Source organism: Dermacentor albipictus, unplaced genomic scaffold (genome assembly GCF_038994185.2).
Source record: "Dermacentor albipictus isolate Rhodes 1998 colony unplaced genomic scaffold, USDA_Dalb.pri_finalv2 scaffold_18, whole genome shotgun sequence".
In the NCBI taxonomy this organism is placed as follows: domain Eukaryota; kingdom Metazoa; phylum Arthropoda; class Arachnida; order Ixodida; family Ixodidae; genus Dermacentor; species Dermacentor albipictus.
In genome coordinates, this window is record NW_027225572.1 from 6,942,588 (window position 1) to 6,957,109 (window position 14,522).

General features: G+C 44.6%; 1 protein-coding gene and 1 long non-coding RNA gene across 18 annotated transcripts in view; one reads left to right on the forward strand and one right to left on the reverse strand.

Annotated features, from left to right (window-relative positions):
• LOC135908735 (uncharacterized) overlaps positions 1-14,522 on the forward strand; it is a 1,076,237-nt gene that overhangs the window by 707,677 nt on the left and 354,038 nt on the right. The gene's annotated exons all lie outside the window — the stretch shown is intronic.
• LOC139052093 (uncharacterized) lies at positions 947-14,193 on the reverse strand. Of its 2 annotated transcripts, XR_011509698.1 has the most exons (4): positions 13,797-14,193; positions 12,700-12,804; positions 3,886-4,021; positions 947-1,107 (listed from the first exon to the last, which is right to left on the reverse strand). It is a non-coding gene; the product is annotated as an uncharacterized lncRNA (long non-coding RNA). The 2 variants fall into 2 exon arrangements; XR_011509699.1 differs by lacking the exon at positions 13,797-14,193 and having other exon boundaries at positions 12,700-12,832.

Genomic DNA, 14,522 nt, shown 5'->3' on the forward strand with positions numbered 1-14,522 from the left:
CAAGTTAGCAAGCATGGTCAGCATGGGCGATTGCATCACGGGCATAATCGCTAGATGAAGCTGTGGCGGACGGAAGCACAGTGTCCAGTGGTAGCGTCGGTTCGCGGCCATACAAGAGGTAAAACGGGGAAAAGCCAGCAGTTCCCTACTAGAAAATCCTATTTGTTTTCAAACGGGTTTCATCAAATAGGGTTATGGAACGGGACCCCGTTTGATCCTGTTCAGTCGTGACCTGTTTAAATCCCGTTTATTCCTGTTTAAACCTGAACCGTTTAAATCCTGTTTAAACCTGACCCGTTTAAATCCTGTTTAATCCTGACCCGTTTAAATCCTGTTTAATCCTGACCCGTTTAATCCCGTCCTATCTAACCCAGACCTGTTTGCCCCTGTTCAGACCTATTTTTTGCTACATTCATACCAGGTCCTTTCAGAATGGATTGATGTTGCTTAATATAATTTACTCTTTACACCTATTTTGTACACTTGTGTATTTGCGATCAGCATTGAAGAGAAGATCTGCATTAGGTTCGCAACAAGAATGCCACTTTCATATGTAGGTTTGCCTGGTACATTGCTTGATACGAAGATGAACACAATTTTCGGCATCAATTGATTAGCACTACCAACACCGATGTGATAAATCATGAACAAGTTTTGTATGACCCACGAGTACGTTCTCTATGTATGACCTACAAGAAAATGCACCCTGAAGAAGACTGTACCTCGTTTTCATATTTACTACAAGTATGCAAATGTAATTCTTGCAAGTTCAGTATATGTTTGATTACTTGTACTCGTCTTAATGCAGTGCTTTTTGCTGTAATGGTTTGTTCACAAATCCACAGTAAAGCGTAATTTTGGGGTGAAAAATGTCAGGCAAAGTATTGGCATGTACTTGTAAGTGAAAAAGACAAGTATACTTTATGTAGGTATTTCTGTACACCCACTTGAGCTTTCATTAAGCCTGAAGTCCTCCGGCTTAAATAAAAGCATGTCATAAATGTCCCAAGCACTGTTTATTGGACCTTCTAACGGTATTTCGATGCATCCAGTCTGCCGAGAGAAGACCGCTGGAGTGGGTTGCTTGGGTGAGAGCGAGCAGGGCACCTGAAAAAGTAAAGCCAATAATTTATCTTGACTCATGCAACAGGTTAGCACATAGGCAAATTCGCCTATGTTTTCACAGATAAGAAAGGTTCAGCATTCCGGTCATAGAAGATAATGAATAAATCTTATTGAAAAATATGTGGTTTCATGCACTGCCTATGTTTCAAGGGAACATGGATTACTGTGGGAGAATGAGCTGTCATAATTAGCAGGCGATTGAAGCAAGTCTTATAGGAAAAAGATGGACACATCGTTTGATTAACAATAATTACTAGTATTGAAGCAACAGAATACAAACATGAAATACTTTTAAAAACAACACAGACAGGTTGAGATAATAAATTATTCAGAAACTAAACCCTTCTGCCAGCAAAATACCGTAGTGTACTGGCTTTGACATTGCACTGCTCAGGCAGAGGGCACGGGATTGACTCCCGGCCACAATGGCTGCATTTAGATGGGAGGGAAATGCCAAAACCCCTATGTAAGGTCTATTGGGTACACGTTAAAGGAGACTAGGTATCCTGCCAACTTCAAGTTATAAAAACTGGGGTAAATTTCGAGATAAGCAAACTCACAAAAGTACAAGGCCCTGGCCATGCGAAGACCGTATAAAGCCTTTTAAGGTAGGTGCCAGCAGCCGCTAAATTTCTTGCAAAAGCCAAATATAGCAGAAGCGGTATTTTTCCGTAGATCACTTTTGCAAGGTATTTTACAATTTGACACCCTACATGTTGGGCATCTACGGGCAACAGCAATTCTGGCACAGATCATAGCAAACACTGTTGCACCTAGGTATACATAGACACATAGGTATAGGTACAGTCGCCGACTGATTTTCCGGACATGATTACTTGGTCTGCTTCACGGCACTGCCATTCTCTCCATGGACCATAATGTATAACAACTTCCGAAAATTCGGACGCCTTGCAACCTCTCGTCTGATTTTTCGGACACTCCTTGAGCCAACTTGATCGAGAGCACCATGCACCGACTCTGACCATTGCATGGTTCTACTTGCTGAACGCCATTTTTGTTTTGAACGGAGCCTCCTTGCTGCCCCACGAAGTGGCGCTACTGCGAATCCCTGCTCATCATCATCGTTTCTGCCTGGTTTGTAGCTACAGCAGTTCTGGTCTCAGCTTAGTATGCGATGTCAAGACAATCCAGCAACTGATTTGTTTGTTTCTTCGTGCACGACGCTGCAAGTAGGCCAGGTTTTTTGTTTGTGCAACTGATGTCGGCGTGACGATGTTTGACGAAGCAAGATGGGCCAATTCATTTCACTAATATTCAGAATAGCTACATGTAAGCACCACCTACCTTTCAACAACATTTGCAAAGCAAAAAACCTCATCCTGAAAATCTGCACATGAAGACATCGGTAGCCTCATCAGCGTGGGGCCTCAAGATAATTCGGCAAGCCAAGAAATTACTGACAGCACGAGTGCAATCATGCCAACAGGAAATAAGTGGCTGAATAATGCACTTTCTACCACTTGGTAGACAGTGCATTTTCGCAAGGCCCTAACTACGGCAGATCATTGTTCAGGAGTTCCCGAATGCACAACTCTATGCCATTTTCACGCTGACTCTAGGGAAGCACCTCTGCACAGTTGCAAGAAAAAAAGCTAGATGCCCCAAGAGAAATGAGCCCACTCAAGCCATGGAAGTTATGTTTACCTTGTCTTCCTACAACTACTCTAAACTTAGGACTGCTGTTTTGCACAAGGGAACAAACGTCAACATTGGTGCCTCGCCCAATACAAGTGGTCTGCGCCGTAGAAGGTGCCATCAGTCAGCCCACAGATGAGGCCCACACCAGTGCTGTCAGTGTGCTGTACAAATTGCAGAAGCACAGCCTACAAGCTTGTCTGCCTTAGTGTGATCGCAATAATGAACGAAAACCAACGAATCAAGTTTGTTTCGTGCTGAGAACAGTTGCCTCATGCTAGATTTTCCTACAATTCTTTCTAAGCACAGATAATGCGTGGTTTGTTGTGTAGGCATGTAAATAATGAAAAGGCCTGCATCACTATCTCTGAAAAAAATCATGTAAGAAAGCACGTACCAGTACACAGGTGCAGTGTCTATCACATACCATTTCATGCAGTAGAGGCTACATCGGATAAACCGGCCAATGTATAAATGACTGGCAGCGTGACCAAGCAAACTTGATGCGAGGGTCAGTTAGCAGTGGTAGTGCACTGCTCTCGGTGCACATGCACCTATGTTTGAAAGCTGCTTGATCGTGACAAAATATAAAGACAAAAGCGCTGGAGAGATATCTGAGGCTTTTCTTATATGTATGACGAGGAACCTAGCACTAGCTCCCCATACAGAGAATTACTAGACGGTGAGACTACTTCTTATCTTGTAAAACAAGTGTCACACTCACCATGTGATGCGTCCTTTTCGTTTCTGTACGAACAATATGTATTCAGATCTATTCTCCCCCTTTCACCTTTTGTACAATATTACTGTGCGAGCTATAATACTGAACTGTTAGTAGCACTCTGTCCTGTTGCCTCCTTTCTTTCCTTGTGAACTGTGTGCTAAATACGGCTTTTTTGGTGAAAGAGTGCTACTTTAACGCATAAACTAGCGCCATGGCACTTTGCAATAAAGTACTGTTATAATCCTCTAAAAATATGCCCATGCAGAACAGTGTCAAAAAACACCTTAAAGAAAGAACATGAGCGTATCTATCATAAAGACCAATCCTTGCCTTTTTTCCTTAACATAATTTTCAATACTGATATTGAAGTACGAGCTCACCATATTATATCACCTTGTCAATGAAGGAAGGCACAATGGCGCCCAACTGTCGCGGGACCAACTTGGATGTGGAGATCAGCGCAGATCAGCAACATAGCATGGTCTGCTTACACTTCTTCTCCAGGTCCAGCCATACCTATAGCAGTTATAAAACAAGTGAGCTTAGAATCACAAGCGAAACAATACAAAAAGTGACACTGAACAAAGCAACTTTCGTTAGGCATAAATAGGATCGAAATGCTGACATTATGCACATAAGTAACTTCATGTTGAGCAACAAAGCATCCAATTTAAGAAAGATTATATGTATGAGCTATCTATGTGAGAAAGATTAATCGAACGCCCTCTATTTGCTATACCCATCCCCTTATGCATGGATGTCTCCCTGACTGAGTGAGCTGGGCTGATCCCAGGTATAGTGTAATTAAAGGGTGTCACTTGGTGGGCCAATCCCGATACCACTGCATGACTTGTACAATAATTTTAATGTGTATTGTAATGCTGGCCATCCTGCAGGCACTGCAACATTAGAGCACCCATAAGGCTAATGGTATTACCTGATAAGGTTAACTAATAAGTGTCCCCAGAAGCATAACTCGGCATGTATACTCGAAGGCCATTATTATAAGAGAAGCAATAGCAGAGGTGAAGCTTTATCCTGTGCCACATGCAAAATGGCCGAGCACGCCCAGCTTTTGGTTACATTCTCACTTGTGACCACTGCAACAGGCTGACTGACATGCGTAACCAGCAGTTTGTAGGACCACATTTTCATAACCTGCATTTTTTTTTACATCTGAAGAGATCAGCCTCAAGCTCCATGCTGCGCTGCACTCAAGAAGCATAATAAACTGGCAACATTTAAATGCTATGAAGCATGGTTTGTTGCATGCTTTAGGAATTTAGTTATTTATTATACACATAGCTCATAGGCTCCAGTTGGAGTATTGCATGAGGTGGCAAGAAAACAAATTCTGAACTAACCAGGAGAACGTTCAACAAAAGAAGTCAGACCAAAGAAAAAAAATAACATACTCTCATAATGGGACTATGTATCTGGCAGCTAGCTTATAAAAGAGACAATTAGGAATGTTTTACTACTGGTAGCGCTTTAGGGGATGGAATGTAGAATTCCAAGCATCATACACTTTGAAGCCACCTTTCGTGGCTTTTTGTTTTGAAGTCCTATTCTCTGTACTATTATAGAAATGAGTACCCCCTCCCAAATAAAACAAAGAAAAGCATGTAATGCACAGTAACGTAACACAATAATGTAATGCACAACAGTGAATACTTAGAAAAATGTAATTAAGAACATGGAGTCTATGTGGGCACAGATGTTAGAAGTCTACATGAAAGCATAATAATAAAGGTGGGCAGAGCATTTATGCTTTTGTCGGGCAACCGGCAGCAAGACATACAGGTAAAAGGATATGCATGCCTCACAACACAGTCCCTAAAAATATGTCACAATACAGTGAGTAGGTATATCATGCTTATCTACAATAGCCCCTAATTATATTTACCTCAGAGGGGGCTACCTATGTAACTTGATCAAACTGAAGGTGGGCCAAATTCTAAATATACGATTCAAGTAGACAGGAAATGGACGTTATGAATATGGCATCTACAGCAAAAGTGTTGTACAATATCGTTGTACATTATGTCATACCTGCCAACCTGTGAACATAATATTTTGTAAAAATGCTGCAGACACTAAATTCTTTGTTGGGGACATAGCACACATTATTTTAAAGCTTGCTCTCAGCACCCCCATTGTTGCATACACACACACATTATTAATAAAGGGAAAATCGCACATCCACCCACTCGTAGCAATTGCTACAAAAGAAACCCGTACGGATTCCTCGAAAGGGAAGCCTCACAGCTGAAACCCCGCAGGGGCGTCTGCGTCAGCAGGCGTTTGGTGTGTTGCGACACCACGTACCCGAGCACACGAGGGTTGGACCCTCCCGCGTGTAGCCGTGCGCGGCTTAGCCGTGTCCGGGGAAAAGGGGATCCTGGGGGTTGAGCCAATGCCGGGTGTTTGGACCTTTACGGCCCCTCGGCGGCGGCAACACACCCCTTTGGCCTCGGCTTCACGTAGACGGCACCCCCGAACTGACCCACCCGGGGGAAATCGATAGTTGCCTTTTCCTGTCTCTCTCTACCTACAACCTTCGTCTTTTCCTTACTTTCCACCTTTCCTGTCTCCTTCTCATTTCTTTATTGCTTCCGACCTTCCTGGCAGCAAGGGTTAACCTTGTGTGAGTAGCCAACCTTGGTTATATCATATTAGGTTATAGCGGCAACGTACAGCTGGCGTTTGCAGGCCCTGTTTTTCAGGCCCTGCAGCGTCCCCTTGTTGGACTCCATGGTGGGTGGCTGGCGTTGCTGCCGAAATTTCACATATATTTATGGATAGCTATTTTCCTCCATTCCCTGATCGCCCTCAGAAAAGAGGGCGCACCGATGAAGTTTTTCAGTTTTTCGGACGCCAAGTCCACAACTTCCCACGTTTCCACGTAGTTCACTCGGAAAAACCCGGCAAACCAGTGCGCACTATTTCACCGTTCCTTGTATCAAAGACTTTGACTGATGTTTTTGGAGCCGGATATAAGGCGACCAGGATGGCAAGCGGTGATCTCCTCCTTGAGCTCCGCGATAAGAAACAATACGAGCAACTGTCTAAGCTTGTGTCATTTGGGGATAACCAACTAACAGTAACCCCGCACCGTACTATGAAAACCACCCGGGGCGTTGTCTCGGACGATGATTTGCTGGAGCTCACTGAGGCTGAGCTCTTGGAGGGCTTCAGTGAACAAAATGTTATAGAGGTCAAAAGAATTAAGATAAGGCGAGATGGAAAAGAAATCCAAACGAAACACTTGATAATAACCTTCGGTTCGAGTGTCCTGCCCGAGTCAATCGAGGCAGGATATATTAAGCTCCGTGTTAGGCCATACGTGCCAAACCCCCTTAGATGTTTCAAATGCCAACGTTTTGGCCACAGCTCGCAGAGCTGCCGAGGCCGCCAAACGTGTGCAAAATGCAGTGCCCATGAATACACGTCTGAAGCTTGCACGAACTCTTTGCATTGTGTAAACTGTGATGGAGAGCACGCCGCGTACTCGCGGTCGTGCCCATCTTGGAAAAAAGAAAAAGAAATTGTCACGATCAAAGTGAAAGAAAATATATCATTCAAGGAGGCACGTAGGCGGGTGGCATACCTGCCTAAGAACACATTTGCCGAAGTGGCGCGTCAGGGGGCAGCGCCACAACGGCCTCCGGCGGCTGTCCGACCCACACTCAGTGAGGCGGCAGTGACGCCATCCGCCCCCTCGGCGGCTGCAGCTAACGCTGCTACGCCAACAAACCAGACGGGGCCATCGATCCCGAAGGTGGGCGTAGCCGAGGCTGCCCCAACCTCCCCGGCCCCATCCAGCGCTGGCAACAGCCGGCGCAGCCAGACCCATCAGGGAGCCCCATCGACCTCCGGTCTGGTGGGCGCAAGGATCTTGCCTTCCCAGGCAGGAGCCTCACAGAAAACTCGCTCGCAAGAGCATGTGTCCAGCGCCTCCCAAGAGGCAATGGACACTACAACTGTTCTCACGGCGCGCCAAGCGCCTAAGGAGCGGCGAGGCTCCCTCGAACGCTCCAGAAAGGGCAAAACACCGATTACAGGGCCTCGAAAGAGCTCTGTAATCTAAGACATCTTTCAGTTTCCGTACACACAGCACCAACTTACTTTAAATATGGATACACAAATCATACAGTGGAACGTCAGAGGTCTTCTTAGGAACCTTGATGATGTGCAAGAGATTATACACAAACACAATCCAAAAGTGTTGTGTCTACAGGAAACACACCTCAAATCACAACACACAAACTTTCTCCGACAGCATGTCACTTTTCGCAAAGCTCGCGATGATGCAATCGCATCATCGGGAGGTGTTGCAATTGTAATCCAAAAGAGCATAGCATGTCAACATTTACAGCTACGAACGGCCCTTGAAGCAGTGGCGGTTCGAATTGTTTTGCTAAACAAACTTATCACTATTTGCTCGATTTATATACCTCCACACTACAAACTAAGCAAACATGAATTTCAGTCCTTCATAGATGAATTGCCAGAACCGTACGTTGTACTTGGAGATTTCAATGCGCACAACAGCCTGTGGGGCGACTCTCGTATAGATGCGCGAGGTCGTCTTGTTGAACAGTTCCTCTTCTCTTCTGGTGCATGCCTGCTGAATAAGAAGGCACCCACATATTATTCTCTCGCCAACCGAACATTTTCATCAATTGACCTCAGCCTAGTTTCCCCGTGTATATTGCCTGAACTCGAATGGGAAGTTATGAAAAATCCTTACGGGAGCGACCACTTCCCCATACTAATAAGAACATCTAAAGAAAACGAATATCCTCCACAAGCTCCTAGGTGGAAGATAGACACAGCCGACTGGCAGAAATTTCGAACTCTCTCTAGCATCTCATGGGCTGACCTATCTTCTTTAGAAATTGATGCTGCTGTGGATTATCTTACAGCATTCATAATAGATGCCGCATCACATTGCATACCCGAAGTAAGTGGTTTGGCATGCAAACCACGTGTACCGTGGTGGAACAGCGAATGTCGAACCGCCCGTAAGAATCAGAACAAGGCGTGGGGGTTGCTGCGAGCTTCTCCCACCGCTGAAAATCTTGTCAACTTTAAAAAAATAAAATCCCAAGGTAGGAGAACCCGCCGGCAGGCCAGAAGAGAAAGCTGGCACAAGTTTTTATCGAGTATTAACTCGTTCAGAGATGAGGCCAAAGCCTGGAACAGGGTTAATAGGATTCGAGGGCGGCAAACATATTCACTCCCTCTAGTAAATACAGAGGGCGATACACTGAAAGATCAGGCCGACTCACTTGGGGAGCACTTTGAGAGTGTATCAAGCTCAAAACATTATTCGCAATCCTTCCTAAAATATAAACAAATAGAAGAATGCAAGCCACTCATCAATAAATACCGACAGAATCAACCGTACAATTGCCCTTTTAGTATTGCCGAATTGAAAGCTGCCTTGAGCGCATGCAAAAGCTCCTCACCGGGATCCGATAGAATCATGTATGAAATGCTCAAAAACTTACACAATGACACGCAAGAAACACTACTTACACTTTTCAACACTATGTGGGACGCAGGGTACCTTCCAACGGCATGGAAAGAAGCCGTTGTGGTCCCTGTTTTGAAACAAGGGAAAGACCCTTCTTCAGTGGCAAGTTACCGCCCGATAGCTCTCACAAGCTGCATGTGTAAGGTATTTGAAAAAATGATAAATCGGCGACTCATCCATTTCCTTGAACAAAACAAAATGCTTGATCCCTTTCAGTGTGGCTTCCGAGAAGGGCGCTGCACAACCGACCATCTTGTACGTATTGAAGGACATATTCGTGACGCGTTTGTACACAAACAGCTCTTCTTATCAATATTCCTCGATATGGAGAAGGCGTACGATACGACCTGGCGCTACGGAATCTTGAAAAATTTGTCAGAAATGGGCATTCATGGTAATATGCTAAACATAATAAAAAGCTACTTGTCCAATCGTACCTTCCGGGTGAAATTAGGCAATGTGCTGTCACGTCCTTTTGCACAAGAAACCGGAGTACCCCAGGGTGGCGTGCTCAGTTGCACACTCTTTATTGTTAAGATGACAGCACTTCGTGCTTCCTTACCACCGGCCATTTTGTATTCCGTCTATGTGGACGACATTCAAATCGGTTTCAAATCCTGTAACCTCGCAGTGTGCGAGAGACAGGTGCAGCATGGTTTAAACAAGGTGTCAGGGTGGGCAGAGAAAAATGGATTCAAAATCAATCCTCATAAGAGTTCTTGTGTTTTGTTCACAAGGAAGAGAGGCCTAGTTCCGGATCCCTGCTTGGAAGTGTGTGGACAACAGATACCTGTAAACAAAGAACATAAATTTCTAGGTGTCATACTTGACTACAGACTCACTTTCGTCCCCCACATTAAACATCTTAAAGAAAAATGTCTGAAAACAATGAAAATAATGAAACTTCTTTCCCAGACTACGTGGGGTAGTGACAGGAAGTGTTTAATGAATCTATATAAAAGCCTCATTCGATCACGACTAGACTACGGTGCCGTCATTTATCACTCTGCCACCCCGAGCGCACTAAAGATGCTAGACCCTGTTCACCATCTGGGTATCCGTTTAGCCACAGGAGCTTTCAGAACGAGTCCCGTACAAAGTTTATATGCAGAATCGAATGAGTGGTCACTTCATATCCAGAGAACATACATCAGCCAAACATATTTTTTGAAAGTCCACTCTAATCCCGAACATCTCTGTTTTAACACCATTAATGATATGACATATGCTACACTATTTCGTAATCGTCCTTCCATAAGACAGCCTTTCTCGCTGCGTGTGAGGGAGCTTAGTCATGAAATGCATGTTCCAATCCTCGAACTTCGCCTAATGCATCCAGCCAAGCTGCTACCTCCTTGGGAGTGGCAGTTGATACAATGCGATACATCTTTCATGGAAGTTACAAAAAACGCTCCAGAGATTGAAATCCAGATGCATTTCCGGGAACTCCAGCACAAACACTCTTGCACGGAGTTCTACACAAACGCATCGAAGTCACACGACGGGGTGTCCTATGCAGCCGTCGGGCCATCCTTCTCGGAAACCGATGTACTGCATGCGGAAACTAGTATCTTTACGGCTGAGGCTTACGCACTATTGTCGGCTGTGAAGCATATAAGGAAATCAAAACTCCAGAAAGCAGTCATATATACGGATTCCCTTAGTGTTGTGAAGGCCTTGATGGCTTTCTCTAACCACAAAAATCCAGTAATTAACGAACTTTATTCTGCTCTGTGTAAAGCGTATATAGGTAATCAGCATGTCATCATATGCTGGGTGCCAGGTCATAGGGGCATAGAAGGTAACGTTCTTGCGGACCAGATGGCCACGTCAGTTACATCGCATTCTGCTAATCCCACCGCTGCAGTTCCTGTCACAGACCTGAAGCCCTTCTTACGGAGGAAACTACGGAACCAGTGGCAACGACTATGGGACGCAGAAACAAATAATAAGCTCCACGTGATAAAGCCACAGTTAGGATTCTGGCCTTCAGTAACAAAATCACGCCGGACAGATGTCCTATTCTGTCGTCTAAGAATAGGACACACATTTGGCACACATAACTTTTTACTCACCGGAAACGAGCCTCCAACCTGTGGTAGATGCGGGGAGAGGATGACCGTCCTCCACGTCCTCCTGGAGTGTCGGGAAGGCGAACATGAAAGAAAGAAGCATTTTCCCTTAGCATACCGGCAGCGCATCCCCCTTCATCCAGTAATGTTACTAGGCCCAGAACCGCTGTTTGACTCCAGCGCAGTCCTGGGCTTCCTGAAAGATGTTGTATTACATGTTATAAGCCCCACACACTCGTAGCGTCTCCTCTTTCCAGAGGATGCCGCTGTGATAATTTTTTTTATGTAGCACATGCCTCTAGGCCCTTGTGTCTCAAGGGCTCTAACGAGGCAGTGGTGCTCTAGTGAATTTTAGAATCTTATATATTTTCTATTTTGCATCATTCTTTTACGATGGATTTTAATGTACATAGTATCCGTCATTAGTCATCGCCATAATTTGATAGCACGCAGATTTTACGCACTTTACAGCGACTATTTTTAGGCCACTTTACAGCCAAGTCACATCTCCCATATTACATCGTTAACACTACCACTTGTCATGGCGCTCTTTGGCCAAACCTGGCCCTTGCGCCATAAAACACTACACATCATCATCATCATCACAGCTGAAAAAAAGAAACCGTCCAGGTCCGGGACTCAAACCCGGGACCACCGTCTTTCCGGGACAGCCGCTTTACAATCTAAGATAACCAGGCGGCTAGCAGATGGCCGGGCGAATTCGAATTTGTCGACAACATGAAGCAAAGGCAAGGGTCTGACGTAATAGTTCTGTGGAAACGCGCAAGGTGTAAAGAGGTAATTAATAAAGGCGAAAAAATATTACGTCAAACCCTTGCCTTTGCTTCGTGTTGTCAACTAATTCGACTTGGCCCTGCCATGTGCTAGCCACCTGGTTATCTCAGATGGTAGAGTGGCTGCCTCGGAAAGGTGGTAGTCCCGGGTTCGAGTCCCGGACCAGGACGAATTTTTCTTCAACTGTGCGGCTTTCCTTTTGAGGAACACATATGGGTTTCCTTTGTAGCAAATGCTACGAGCAGGCGGATGTCTGATTTTCCCTTCAATAATTACTTCTCTCCACCTCGTGTGTTTGCGCAGAACTATTACATCACACACACATTATCAACCATTATTTAACTTATCGTGCAGCACAAAAAGCAGCAGCGAACTTGAAACCAGTAACTGACAACTTTGTTTTTTTTAGATTACAGAGCTTTCTCAACGTGCTTGCTGCTGCCGCTTTACGCTGCTTCATGAATTTATCTGACCACACTTCCCTAAAGCAAGTGCCCCTCTGATGTTCTTGTTAGAGATATTGCATCGCTAATAATAAACCAGTACAAGTACCATTACAATTAATTTTTTACATGCATTTTAACAATGTCATGCCCTTAATCTCTCAACAGCTTTAAAACATCTTAACCAACACAACTTCATTGTCTTTCTAAAGTGACATTCAAAAAATTGTAAAATGAGCCCACATTTGTAAACCCACGAAAAATTCAGGAGAGTTTCCAAACATGGATGATACGAACAAAATCTGTAGCTCGTTTAAGTGACAGCGACTGCTTTGCACACACCTTGTCACAGCATGCATATCAGGTACTTTGACGTGCTGTTGAGGCTGCAGAAGTGCCGCAGGTGCATATGTGGAGCTGCCTCTGGTTCACAAAATCTTGCCATCCCTAAACAATAATAAATGCTTAATTTATTGTAATCCCTGCTGAAACTGCTAACTTGTGATATAAAAAGATCACGTCATATTTTGAAAAAAGTCTCATACAACCAGTTACATGAAGCTGCAACTGGTTGTGCAAATATCTGACCGTAACATCACAGGCGGTTAAATAACACGTAAATCGAACTGTAGCAAACATGAATCTACTATGAAAAGGTTCACACAAACATACAGCTGGATGACGTGAAATGTGAATTGTACTATCGAAAAATTCCTTAGGACATGAAAAGTGTTCCAAAACCTAATTTGTTTATGCGGCGCAACAAAGCTCTGCTCCCAAAGGACGATGCGCTCAAAATTACAACAGACCACCTTTGTTTCTGGAGAGACAATACAGAAAAGAGAAAGATTTTTCGATTAAAAAGAAACATTGCTTTTGTAATTTCCGCTTCTCTGCGAGATCGGAACGCTTTACAAGTACACGAAAACACACAGGACACTAATACACGTCATCTGACGACACTCTATAAACAGAAGAATTTCCATACAAGCTGAAAATCTGGTCATGCGTCGACGAAGAAATCGGGTGCTATATCGCGCAGCTGTTAGCTGTGAAGACGACACATCGACGTACTACTTCTAGAAATGCCTATACTATATCTCAATGAAAAATTATGTACACAAACAGTAACTTTCTTTGCTTGAATTTTTGTGCCCATTTAGATCAAAGAACCACCCGCGCTAGCGTGCTTCATAGGTGAAAGTAAATAAACCAAAGATAGAGCTGTTGGTAACATGAATACGTTTTAGGGCAATTTCCATGGAACTTTTTGCTAAACGTGCACTGCAACATGAAGAACAACCATTTGAAAAGCACATTTATAATTCTTGCTGCTTTACTCATTCGGATTCGGTTGTTGTACGGATCTTGCGATACGTACAAGAACGCACACTTCACGAACCATAGACAGGAAGAATTCACGCAAGCGCCGGACTTACCTTTCTAGGCGTACTCGGAAAGCGCTCCTTTTAGCGTCACAGGTGCCACGGCATCGACTGCGCCAACGGTCCTTCCGGCGCACACACTGTTGAATTGCGGATCAACTACACGACGTGAGAGCACAATTTTCACCAAATTCTTCCGTACAGTGTGATACGATGCGAGAGGGCCAGAGGAGGAGATCCTTTTCGGGAGCCCGGAACAAAGAAAGTGGCGAAGGGTCATACCTTCGACATCGGCGCACCACACGAAGGATACTGCGGGCTACATTACGCGGTCCCAGGGGTTTCGTGATTCTCAATGAATACAAAATGCATCACAATTACTCTCGGCACAGCGTACACACGATTAAACAACTGCATCGGACGGCGTCAATGCAGCGCGCACTCACATGTAGCTAAGGCTGAAGACGGCAAAATAATATCACCGGTAACTTTACCGGCGCTACCTGTGCTGCCATCTGTAGGCCACCACCGAAAGCGACCGTGCTTTCGGTGATCTCATGGATGGTGACGGCGTTGTATTTCGATGTTATGCGAGTCGTACAGCGTCTTGTACGACGTGTTTCAGCAACGTTGCTTTTAATAAAGAGGACGGCAATGTGCGTATACGGCGTATAGACGTTTCACCCACTTGAATAACACAACAGGAAATTTTCAGTCTGTCATATGTTGGGACGTTGTGACTGTCGTTCTGTTCTCTGTAGTGTGACGTCTTGTAGTCGA